The 12,157-nt window shown below is 42.3% G+C and overlaps 1 long non-coding RNA gene across 17 annotated transcripts in view; it reads right to left on the bottom strand.

Annotated features, from left to right (window-relative positions):
• The window catches only part of LOC105666653, a 410,566-nt gene that overhangs the window by 53,659 nt on the left and 344,750 nt on the right, over nucleotides 1–12,157 (bottom strand). The window contains exon 1 of one of the 17 annotated variants that reach the window (XR_007227035.1): nucleotides 4,369–4,769. The exons of the other annotated variants lie outside the window; for them this stretch is intronic. This is a non-coding gene — a long non-coding RNA (uncharacterized LOC105666653). Of the gene's footprint in view, nucleotides 1–4,368; nucleotides 4,770–12,157 lie in introns of those variants that run through there. 17 annotated transcript variants of the gene reach the window in all.

Genomic DNA, 12,157 nt, shown 5'->3' with positions numbered 1-12,157 from the left:
ATTGTTCATAGCAATAGGAAACCGATCCGAGACCGAGCATCGGTACTTGGATCGTGCGAGACGGTCGGATTACGTCGAATGGGGCATTGGCTAGAGTAAAGCAAGAAGAAGTAGGCAGTTTGATCGAGCGATAATACGGTGGAAGAAGCGCGTGTTCGGGCCTCGATCGGCGTTAGTCGGTTTAAGCAAATCACTGATACGACCTGTCTCCATCCGGTGCTTTCGATCGTCGTTTTATCTCACAGAACCGGAAAAAGTGCGATAACAAAGCAAGTGTTGTAAATTAGGAGTCGTTCGTTTATTCTGTACAATTACGACAGACAAGTGCGTAATCTACGACTATTCGCTTATCGAATAATCCGACAAACGGCACTAGATCGTTATTTTGAAAACCTGTTGGCCACGGTAGTACCGAGCAGCCAACGATACTGCAGAGACTATATTTTTCGACGTAAAACTGTTTTGACGGAGTTTCCGCGTGCAGGTCTGTTTTCCTCTTGCTATTATCGAATATTCGTTTGATGTCGTTAGAAATCCGTGAAAAACGCACTGCAGCCTCTCAAAAAGGTAACTTTCCATAGTAATGGTAAAGCGATGTAATATAGAACACCGTCGTGTCGCTTTATGTAGTTGTTACGAGAAGACGATTTCTGTGCTGTGTGATCGCGCTAAGTTCCAGATAACCAACAACAAAATCACCTTACAAGTCTGTTGTACTCGAATCCGGACGAATCTTGGCCAGGTTGAAGCTTCTGGCAAGTCTAATTTTATTAAACACGTGCCAGAAATTTTACTTTAGGCGATCGTTTCGGTCGTTGATCTTTGTACATTCGCATAACCTAGAAATATTTACGTACTTTATGAAAAATATATCTTGTACGACCAAGATATCGCGTTGGTTGTGTTTGTTACAAAAAAATTGCGTCACTTGCATTAATAAATGAGGGAAATTAATTAATTAATTAATTATGGACGTAGAGCACTTGCAGAGATGTTTTGGTTACAAAGAAAATGTCAGAAATTTCTCTGTGTGTCGTGTGAGAAATAAGGAACTCGTAGGAACATTCTGACGTCTAGGAACGTTATAATGATCAACGAGTATATGAAATATAATGATTAAGAGTAACATTCTACTTCGCAATTTTAAATATGTATGTAGCTGTACGACTATCATGAGAACGAAAAGGTTAGTCGAGAGACATAGGTGTGTGATTCCGAAATGTATAATTCCCTAGAACGAACATGTATAATTGCGAATGAGTATTACACGAGTTTATGGAAAATCCTTCCACGAATAATCAACTTTATAACGCATTTGCCTCGGAAAAATAAAAAATAGTCATCTAAATTTGCATCCGAAGAGATAACGATACAGTTTGAGTAAGAAAAAAGCGATTGATTCGCAGAATTATCGCAACTGAATTGAGATACTAAAGATCGTAACGTCTGAAAATCAGATGTCGGTGTAAGATGGCCGCAAACCTTCGAAAATAACAAGGAAATGCTACTCTAATGGATAAAAATCGAACGATTCTTTAATCGCGATCGAAGTTAGTTGTTTCTGCGTGACTAATATCTTCCATTAATTTGGATTTTTCCACGGAGAATAAGAAAAGCGAGCTGTTCGCGGAAACGACAAGAAAACGTTATCCTTTCGCACAAATAATCGATCGATTTCTTGACCATGTCCGTCGTCGAGATTACGCGTCAGTTTTAGTCGATCGATCGGTCGAGCGTATCGAAAGAAAATATCTCACTTACATAACTGTACCAAGCACTATCTGTCACTAGCAAAGACGTTACTATTTTCTGCCAAGATCTTTGGAATCTCTGTTGGAGCTTTCCTTCGATCGTAAAAAAAAAATTATCACAATAGAAACATTCGCAAGAACGTGAGGATTTTTTCGTTTCGATTAAACAGTTGGTAGAACTGCCGTGTGACACTGTCCGACGGACGCGTTCGATCGTACACTCAATCGCACTGGACGTGCTATAACCTCAAAAATACATAAAATCGTAGTACATTGTGTATAAGTTCTCATATATTCTATGAATTATTGAAATTCGACGTGAAAATATTCCAGGGATTGCGAGGTGAAAAGGATACCCTTTCGTATACGAACAGAGATCAGTAGAAATAACTAGAAATTTGCGGAAAGATCACGTCGCCAAGATGTCTCTGAATACAGTATGATCCAAAGACGAAGAAATTCTTACGACGCACTTCCTGCTGAATAATAAAACGATAAAGGTATCAAGAACGCTGAAGTCACAGATTCGACCGGTTTTGTCACCGTCGGACAGAGCGCGACCGTCACGCGAACGCGGCTGTTTCTCGAGATACGCCTATCACGCATTGGCATTTCACTAACACGGAGCATTTTAGAGCATATTCATAGTTTGTGGGAAAAACACCACAGATATATACCGTATAGTCATCTAACCGATCCACACTGAATGTTCTGTGTTTCGGCTATGGTTAATAAGGCGGCCAGAAGACGAAGATACCCTCAGGTTAAAGTACAAGTTTTATAAATTCTCTATGCCATGACGAAATATGTTTCTTAAATTTCGACGACGATCCAGCGGTTGCAAAAGTAGGCGGTTCGGAAGAGGTTACGGTCGTCCGGTTGATCTAACGAAACCGGGCCATCAAATGCATTACATACATTCGGTGAGTGAGAAAGGAAAAAACTAGTCGTTCCTATCGCCTCCACGCGATCGGTGAGAGAGAAAAAGAGCAAAGGTAAATATATGCTTTTAAAAACATCCCTTAGAACAGAGTCGGGTTGTTGTCGTCGCGGTAACCATGACGACGTTGCCCCCTTGATGGTTGGTCATAATCGTGCCCCTTTCCCCCCTTGCCCGCTGCTTAGTGAACGTCGTACCCTTCTCCTTGCTCCTCGCGACGCACAGGCGACGCTAGGTTTCCTCCACAGCGCTGGCCAAGTAAAGAAGAGGCAGCCAGCCTCGGAGCCTCCGGTCACCTTTCTCTATCTCGCTCTCTCTCTTTATCGAGACTCTTTCTTTGTCTGTCATATCGCGTGTGTATATATATATACACATATATATGTATATATACACGTTTCTCCTTCGTGCTCTTATTCCTTCCCTATCGCTGCTTCTTTCTCTCTCGCTCGTTACGCTGCCCCTCTCTCCGCACGTAGCGACCCACGACCCACCGTCGTTACCACAGCCACCTCGACCGTTCCCCACCTCTCGCCATCCTAACTACGCCACCCAGCATCGCGGCCGCCGTCCTACCTCCTCCACCTCTCCACCCCCAACCTCCTCTTACTCTGCTCCGCTGCTGCTGCTGCTGCCGCCTCTATGCCCTCCTGCTCCCTCCGCCGCTCGTCCCCAAGCCCAAGGAAACGCGGGATCGCTTCGAATTCAAACTACTGAACACGAGGTTACCACGCGTCAAATCTGACACTTCGGCACGACGTTGATCCGCCGCTGTATCAATTTCTACACCATAGTGGAAATAGCGTCGACGACGTGAAACCTCGCCGATTCTCACGTACACAGAGTTTCCTAATGTTATACTCCGAAAGAGAGAGAGGCAGAGAGAAACGGAAAGAGAGAGAGAGATATGACGAAACACGACGAAAAAAATTCGCGGCGATTATTTGTATCGATTTCGACGTCGACGCGTGAAAAAAGAATCAACGAACGAGTGTTTATGGTTTTTCTTAGCACTTGAGAATGCCCGGTACGATTCAATGACTCGCAGCCGACGGGCGATTAACATGGTTTCGCAGCATGATTATACCGGTTGATGCAATATTTTCGATCGATTTGTACGATCACACACAGGATGAGAAGAAATCGCAGAGGCTAGGTGATAAAATAGTTTCCACGGAGACTCATCGCCGTGTCTGCCGTTCGTGTGCGCCAGCCTTTCAAGGCGTTACGAGAAGTTAACTTTCAATTGCAAGTTGCGCTCGTCGCTGCGGGACGAGACGTTCTCTTCGGTGGTCAGAGTTGCGTGTAACGAATCGTATATCCGAGGTATCCGTCGACCAGACAGAAAAATCACACACTGAACCACTTGTACTAAAGCACGGTTGAAATACACGGCTCTCGTTCGATGGCTGAGAAACGTCGCGGCGAAACGAGGATAAAGTCCTTTCGCGTAACGAACACCGAACTCGCTGAACGGAGCAATGTTTAAATTTTTCACAGCAAGCGACACACAACCACCTCGTAGCCGTTGTGATGTCGTGTTCACGTAACGCTCTCTTGGCTGGCCGCACAAGAACGTTAGAGGCAGGCGAACACAGGCCGGCACAGTTTTCGAAAGGGGGAAAAAAAAATTGGTGGAGAAAAAAAGAAAAAGAAACTGCCGTAGCACTTTTCACTCACCTGACTAACGTCGCACCACATTATTATTTCGCTAGCACTGACGACAGCATCTTGGATCGCTCGTGTACCATACACAGTGTAGCGCAATGGTTTTTTGTTTTCAGTGAAGAAATAGTACGTGAAATCGAAGCTCCACCGTCGGTGTACGCTCCGTGAATACGCTCTGTTCGTTTTCTCTCTCACAGTCTCACGAAATGCACTCTCACGATTGCGGATACATTCGTCACCGTGCGCTTGTGCTTCACGTTTCAGAATACCGCCTGTCTAACTCGTCGAGTAACACCACACGATCACTTCGAGTGAACGACACGACTCTCACCGACGAGCCCACTAGTGACTTGTTGGCCATGCAAAGCATTACTGAATACTCTGACAACAGTACTCGTCGTGTACCGCCGCTCGGTTTTCCCCCGAGTGAGCGCTCGACTGTTTCCGTCCAACTTCGGCCCACCTGCACTCTAGCACGACGGCACGGCACATAGTGCCGTAGCTTCGTCGCATCGAGCCCTTTACTTCTCCTCGTGTCTATCTTCGAATCGCTTGCCACTATCTTCTTACATAAAACTTGCGTTTTTTCTGTATTAAAAAATCAGTGTATCCACGCTACGAATTACACCGAAGTAGGAAAATAGCGTAAAAATAAAATTGCTCCTACTGATTTCTGCTATCGTAACTTTTATTAAAACAAACTGAATTATTTTTGATTCGTATCGATCGTTATATAACGTATATACTACGCGTAGGGATTTACGTTACATTATCATTGTATCGTAGGAAATTGATATTTCCTAATGTCGGTGAAAAAAAAGGAAAAAAAAAAAAAATTGAGGAAAAGATCACCTCTTGAATGAACGTAAATTAAAGGGTCCTGGCTATTCTCCAGCTTGTAAAGTTGTAATAACGGGAGCGTGGCGGGTACTTTAATGTTCGCGAAGAAAGTTTCAGAATTTATTTTTACACGCTACCGGTTGTCCGCGTGTTGTCGAAGTAACACGCGCCATTGTGTATATTTTGTTCATACAAAATCATGCGGAATGAATTTCATGAATATCGACGCGCGATCATACCGATGATTTAGATGTTCCATCGAATAATTTTTTTTTTTTTTTCGTGCGCAACGGCGCCGCCTCCGACAATACGAATCCATTAGAGCGTTAGCTAAATTGTTTCGATATATCTATCAAAATACGCGTGAGAAAATTAAAATAGTTCTGCGCGTTTCAATGATTTACTACGCCGACCGATTGGATTTCGAATTCAATAAATTATTTTTAAAAGCCATTGTACATCGAAAAGCGAACAGCATATTGTCGACATTCGACCGGTGGTAGATTTCGTACGGGCGGAAGGGTGCGTTCTATTCACGCCACGTAAATTAATTGTATAATTGATATTGAATATCCTCGGATTGTTTATGCCATTCAGGTTGCTCATACAAAGGAAATTCATTGTTTAAATGTATGATTTTGAAATGTGATCAATGCTTTTATATAACCTGATTTATATTCTGATTTATGATGCGCGTGTGACATTAAAAAACCGCAAAAACTAACTAGCATAGGTGGAACGCACTTGTTCAACGCGGAAAACACGAGGGAAGGGGAAAGGCCACGTGCCCTTAAAGCCTTGCCAAAGAAAGTGAGGGTATGATATTAAGGTATTTAAAGTCTCTGTGTATATAAATTCGAAGAATCCGTATATTTGCCTTTAGCAAATATTCCGTTTTCGTCTCTTTCATAGGATCAGTTTAACTTTGTCTTATTACGTAGAAGATTTGTCGCAAAGGAGGTGTTTTCATATGAATTTTTTCATATAAAACTGTTTGCACTAACAGCAACGTGAAAAATTGTTCTGCGCGAGAAAGTGCACGATAGCCTGGTCTCGCTCGATGAAAGTTACGGGAGAATGGATTGAGCTACGATGAAAAATTTGATCCAGCGCAAAAACTCAAAACGACTTAGGCCATTCGATAGGTACTAGCGAGAACTATTTCGCGAAGCTCGCACTTCTGGCGTCGTTTATCAGCAAGTTTCTTACGTCGTTGCGGCCGAATCATATACTATCGAATGATATAAAATCCTAACTAAAAACCATCCAACTATATCGTACAATTCCATGCCCCTGTAATATGATAATCTGAAAATTTGCTCGATTTCCTAATGTCAGCGATTTATCAAAACGACCACATCGTTCGATTCGATATTTAAAACGTAATCACGTACACGCATAAGCAGAAATGTAAAAATTATACGTGTAAAAAATATTTTCCAATAGTCGCGTAACGAACGTGTAAAATTATTTACGAGCGAGAAACTGTAATATTTTTAGCGCGATTGTAAATACAGAAATAATTCAAGCGTTCGATACGCAGTGGAAACCGTGGCTCGATTTCGATTTCGAGGCTACGAAACGGGGAACTCGTAGACACCGGGGCCCCCGAGTACGAGGGAGTCTGCCCAACGCCGTTAGCTTCGAAACCCGCCACTGACTGTCAGCCTGTATACGGCGAGCAGCGTAAGAGCGCTCGAAGGCCTCGGCTCTTGCGAGCCAGCAACGAACGGCAGACAACGCCGCACGGATACCGCGCGCCACCTTCCATACGGCAAGCAGCCTAAGAAAATTCACCGCGAACATTTTTATTCGGTATCGGGTAAACGGGCCGCATCATCGGGACGCTTCGATCGCGAAACAACGGCGCGCAAACCGGCGCATCGATCGTCGATCGCTGTTGCCCGGTAGGTCGGTTAATTTCGGGAATTTTGCGCGACATTCCGTAAACAGCCCGAGGGGAGAGCGTGCTCGAGGCTCTGTGAGGAGCGTACGGCAGCGTATCGCGCGACGGCCACAGCCGTCGGCGAGGCAGTTCTAAGCGAAGTCGTTTTCTCCGTGAAGGCGCGGTGAAAATGTCTTCCTCCTCCTCGCCAGGAGGAACAAACTTCTTTCTCCCTTCATTGTTGCTCGGTGTCTACTTACATATATATCTGTATCTAAGAGTTAGCAGCGCTTTTCACAGACAGAGAGGGAACTTCGACTTGTCGTTACGCGCGTGAAAGTCCCTATGCGTCTATAACTTGAATTTCGATCGATTCCTTGGCTTCACGAACCAGGATCAAGGCAGTGGAATTTCTCCAAGCGAGAATTCGTAAGAAAGACCTCGAAGTTTCTTCTCGTCTCGTTCGTGATTGACAACGACGAGTCCGACGACAAGTCAGTCGGTCAGGCAGAGATCGTTGTTTTCGGAGAGATCGAACCGCCGACCGTGACGACTCGTTTCATCTGCTGCCGCCGAGATTCAATACTCTTTACGTCGATCGAAGAAGGGAGAGTCCAGCGAATGTTTCGTCGAATTGTCGCGTGTCTCGTTATGCTTGATGTCGTTTGTTATTGTTGATGTCGTCGTCGGGCGATTTTAACGCCGCGGAACGAACAGCTATCGAAGGAAAGAGAGGGATGGGAATATCGTAGGAGAGTGGGAAGGAGGAGTTTTAACTGGCGGCTTATTGCCGGCGCGAGAATGCGCCAATGATTCTGACCGCGGAAACGAGCGCGTACCAACCGTTTAAACCCGCTCGCTCGCGTGCACCGCCGTATGTAAGCGAATATACATATGTGTAAGCGTAATACCTGTGCCGCGACAACGACGGCCAACGTGCACGAGGACTGAGGACAGTCGAACGCGTGGCTTCACGACGGAAGTAAAGCGCTAGTCGGGTTTACGATTGGTTGAGCATTGCGCGACAGATGAATTGTGGCCAATGAATGTCCTTGCTCTCTGGACGAGGCCACGACGACGTAAGCAAGCCGTATTTGAACATTATGAACCGCTTGCGTATCTACGAGACTACGTCGCCTGCTTCAAAGTTGATTCTAGTTGATTTGAGAAGCATCTACGATCTTGCTCGTATTTTATGATGTTTCAATAGTTTCTTATGAAAACTATATATATCGCATTAGTGTCGGAACAGCTACATGTTGTATTTATTGGAATAATCTAGCAAATTATATTGGATTCAATATTTTATCTCGCCAGTAGATTTTTATATATTTCTATTAACGAGGTATTTAAAGTTACAAAAATGCTTACAGCATGCAAAAATATATAAAAAAAAAAAAAAAAATACTCAAAGTAAAGTAGCTGTTATTAATACTCCACGGGTGAAATGAAACTTTATTTATCTATCGAGAGAGAGAAAGAGAGGAAGAGGTTTTCTATTTCTTTAGTTACAGATAAAGTAACAGATTTCCTATAAAATAATTAGAAAATAAACGCAGGAAGGAACATGCAATTTGTACTAAATAAATTTTATCACGCCCATGACTCATCCAATGGACATTGATATTTACGTATCGGTTTTCCCACTTTTGATTATGATCCTTTGACTTTCGTGGTTTCTCTTTCAGACTCTTTTCAGTACCGATGATAAAATGATGTCAAAATTGGTCTGAACTTTCTTTTGATATGATTACTAAACTTTCTCATCTAAGAACAGAATGGGAACTAGACGTTGATGGTATTCGCGGTGGGGATAAGGAAACATCGAGGAACTCGTGGGGCGTTTTACGATCGTCTTCGAAAGCTGCGACTTCTGTGCACTTCCGGCCTCGATTCTAGAAGCACCTCCAGGCGGTTTTCTTTTCGCAGACGGGCAAAGATAATTCAGCAACCGCAGAAAATATCTCGATCGTGTACCATTCGATGCTATGACCTCTCTGCCATTATTTTGTTGAGAATTAGCGATCGTTTTATCGTCATTTTGCAACTGTACTGTAAAAACCGTTCCTGCAATCTTCATACATCTTTAGTACGGTCTAACGTTAATCGTTTGACAGTATATGCCGTAAGTTTCTTTTTTTAAACTGTTACGGATGATATTAGAAAATTAGAAATTATTTTATAGTTGTATTTTAAGAACGGACGATCCCATTCATATATGCACTTCTTTTATAACATCTTTCAGGAGAATGAACTTCTTTAGCGATACAGCGTAGATTCATTTGTACTGTTATACATCACATTAGAAATTATTGTATTGTACATGTAATATTTCAGATCTGCTATACGCTGCAAGAACGAATAATGCAATTTTTATACTTGTTTCGTATAATTTAATACTTCTAACGCAGAATTAAATCAAGCAACGTATTAGGTATGTTAATTCCTTTAGGCAATTATAATTACGATGGTATTGAATTTAGAGTACTACAAGTAACAGGCAGCCGATTACTTTCTAAGGTAAAAGCAATGGAATGTTGATAAATTGCAAGTTTGAAGGTGTTTATGTTACAAGTCTTGCGGAAGTATCTAAGTGTGTCGAAAAAGCATCCAGGAAAATCGTGTTACGTTAGCAGTGCAGCGACCGAGGATGCTTGGAAAGTCAGGACAGTTTTCCCGCTGTTTCCATGCAGCCGGAAGTTGCTCCTCGGCCGCATTTCTCTCATCCTTAAATCTCTTTTTCAACGTTCTTCGATTTCTCTCTGGTTGATGCTTTTTATCTTTTACTTTTAAGATATGACCTGTACGCGCTGGCAATTAATTTATCTATTATAAAACAACGCTATTTATTCTTCTTGAAAATTCAGATAATACTCGAGCTTCGATTTCTTACACATACGCTATCGACTATTTTTTTACACGTTATTTTGTCTCCTGTTACGTAAATTTATTAATCAACCTGATCAACATCGTGTTCAACGATCGAAATATTCGAATAATTTCGCGTATCTATCTCTGACCAGGTGACGAACGGAAAAGCTGGAAAAACTGAGGAAGCGAGGCTTCTGACAAACAAAATCTAAAATCCGGTCGTTTAATCGCATCCACGCGAGCTAACGAATGCCAAAGGTAGAAAATTATAATTAAATAATATCATTATCGATATTACGTAATCAATTATTATAATTAATTGTTAAAACCTCGATGTATTTGATTTTCGTTTTCATGGGCAACGGAAAGACTACATTTTTCACAATTATCATCCCTTTATATACATACCAAAATCTACATCACAAACTTTCTCTCTCTCTCTCTCTATATATATATATACAGGGTGATTGGTAATTGATGGTACAAGCGGAAAGGGGGTGATTCTACGCGAAAAAAGAAGTCGAAAATGTAGAATAAAAATTTTTCGTTTGAAGCTTTGTTTTCGAGAAAATCGACTTTGAATTTTCGCTCGGTACGCGTGCACTTTATCACGTCTCGGTATAACGGATCTCACCGTAGATCGTTGTCTCGATGGATATTATCGCAGTTTAAGTTCATTTTTGCTGTAACGTAAAATTAGGAATACATAGTGAAATAATATGAAGTAATCGTAAGGTTTATTATTATAAAAATTACTGAAAATGTTGGCCATTCTACCGAACACATACTTCTGCTCCTCTAATTAAATTTCTATGAACACTTTCTAACGTATTCGATTGTTTTAAAGCATGAAAGGCTACAATAATCTTTTCTTTCAATTGCTCGCGTTTCAAAATTCAAAGTCGATTTTCTCGAAAACAAAGTACCCCCTTTCCACCCTGTATATATTATATTATATTATATAATTAACCGATAATTAGCGTTAATACGTTCTCTTACGTGTTAATTAGAACGACACAGTTCCTTTCTGTAACGATTATTACTTTATAAGGTATATATCGTTTTCTCACCTGTTTTAGTCGGATTTGCGGTTAACGAAAATTTCCGTGGTTGCATAGCGTGCCATTATATCGGTTTGCAAGGTACTCTTGTAAGTTCTGCTGCTGCTTGTTTGATCAACTGAGACAGTCAGTCGCAATCTATCGAAAATCCTTCGAATTCGCGTTGTTATCGAATAGCGGGCAGCCAGCAGCTGGAAGCGTTTCGCACGGCCGAGTTAAAAACACCTGTTAACACAGGTTCGGTACTACGGTGACATCCGGACGACATCGACAGGTGTAAGTGTAAGTTAATCAACTAATTTGACAACTCGTGCGTGCACGTGACTTTCGTATACCTCGTACCCGCCCTAATTATTATTAATGGCCTGCAGCGTATCTCGCGATATTAAAGTCTACGGATGGATACGTTCAACGTTAATCCTAAGATTACCGCGTTAAGTAAAACACTCGTCAGCCTGAGAAGTGATCATCGCTCGTATCTCTAGCGATCGAAAAATTTATGGAGAATAGCCAAGTACGTACATTTGAAAGTATAAAAGATACGGAATATAATTGAGCGACGAAAACAGATCATTTATTTTCCTATCACTGTCATCGTTACGTGTAATCGTTACTTCGTATATTATCTTCGTGCCAGGTAGACAGAAATAGCGTATCGTGTCGTACGAATTTTTCAACTTGGAAAATAAATATCCGAAGATGGCCGTTCTCCGCTTCGCCGCCTATGACGATCTTCGAAATGTTCATTCACGTAGAGATTCTGTTGCCTTTCGACCTTGCCTCGAGATACGAGATCGCAATTAATCGTGATATGCAGCTAATCGGCAGAAAGTTGAACGACCGAACAAACTGGTCGCCGAAGCACGCCAATTAAGTACCAGAATAGATAGAAAATTTGTACTGCTCGCAGGCGTCAAGATCCGCCACAGTTCAGACTCTCACGGTTTATAACATCGCGCGTGGGCCGACCACTATAAATTTGACGCAGGATCGTGGCCAGCAGCATTAATACGGAAGGACTCTAGCCAGCAATAAGAGGAAGAAAATGGCCCGCGGTGCGGCGCCGTTCAAAAGGGCGGTCACGCTAATAGCGACGATCGGATCCTCATTACGGATTCCGATCGTGGGTATCGATAAAGATCGG

Source organism: Bombus terrestris, chromosome 17 (genome assembly GCF_910591885.1).
Source record: "Bombus terrestris chromosome 17, iyBomTerr1.2, whole genome shotgun sequence".
NCBI classification, from domain to species: domain Eukaryota; kingdom Metazoa; phylum Arthropoda; class Insecta; order Hymenoptera; family Apidae; genus Bombus; species Bombus terrestris.
Note: the sequence above shows the minus strand (reverse complement) of the source record. Positions and strands in the feature narration are given on the sequence as shown.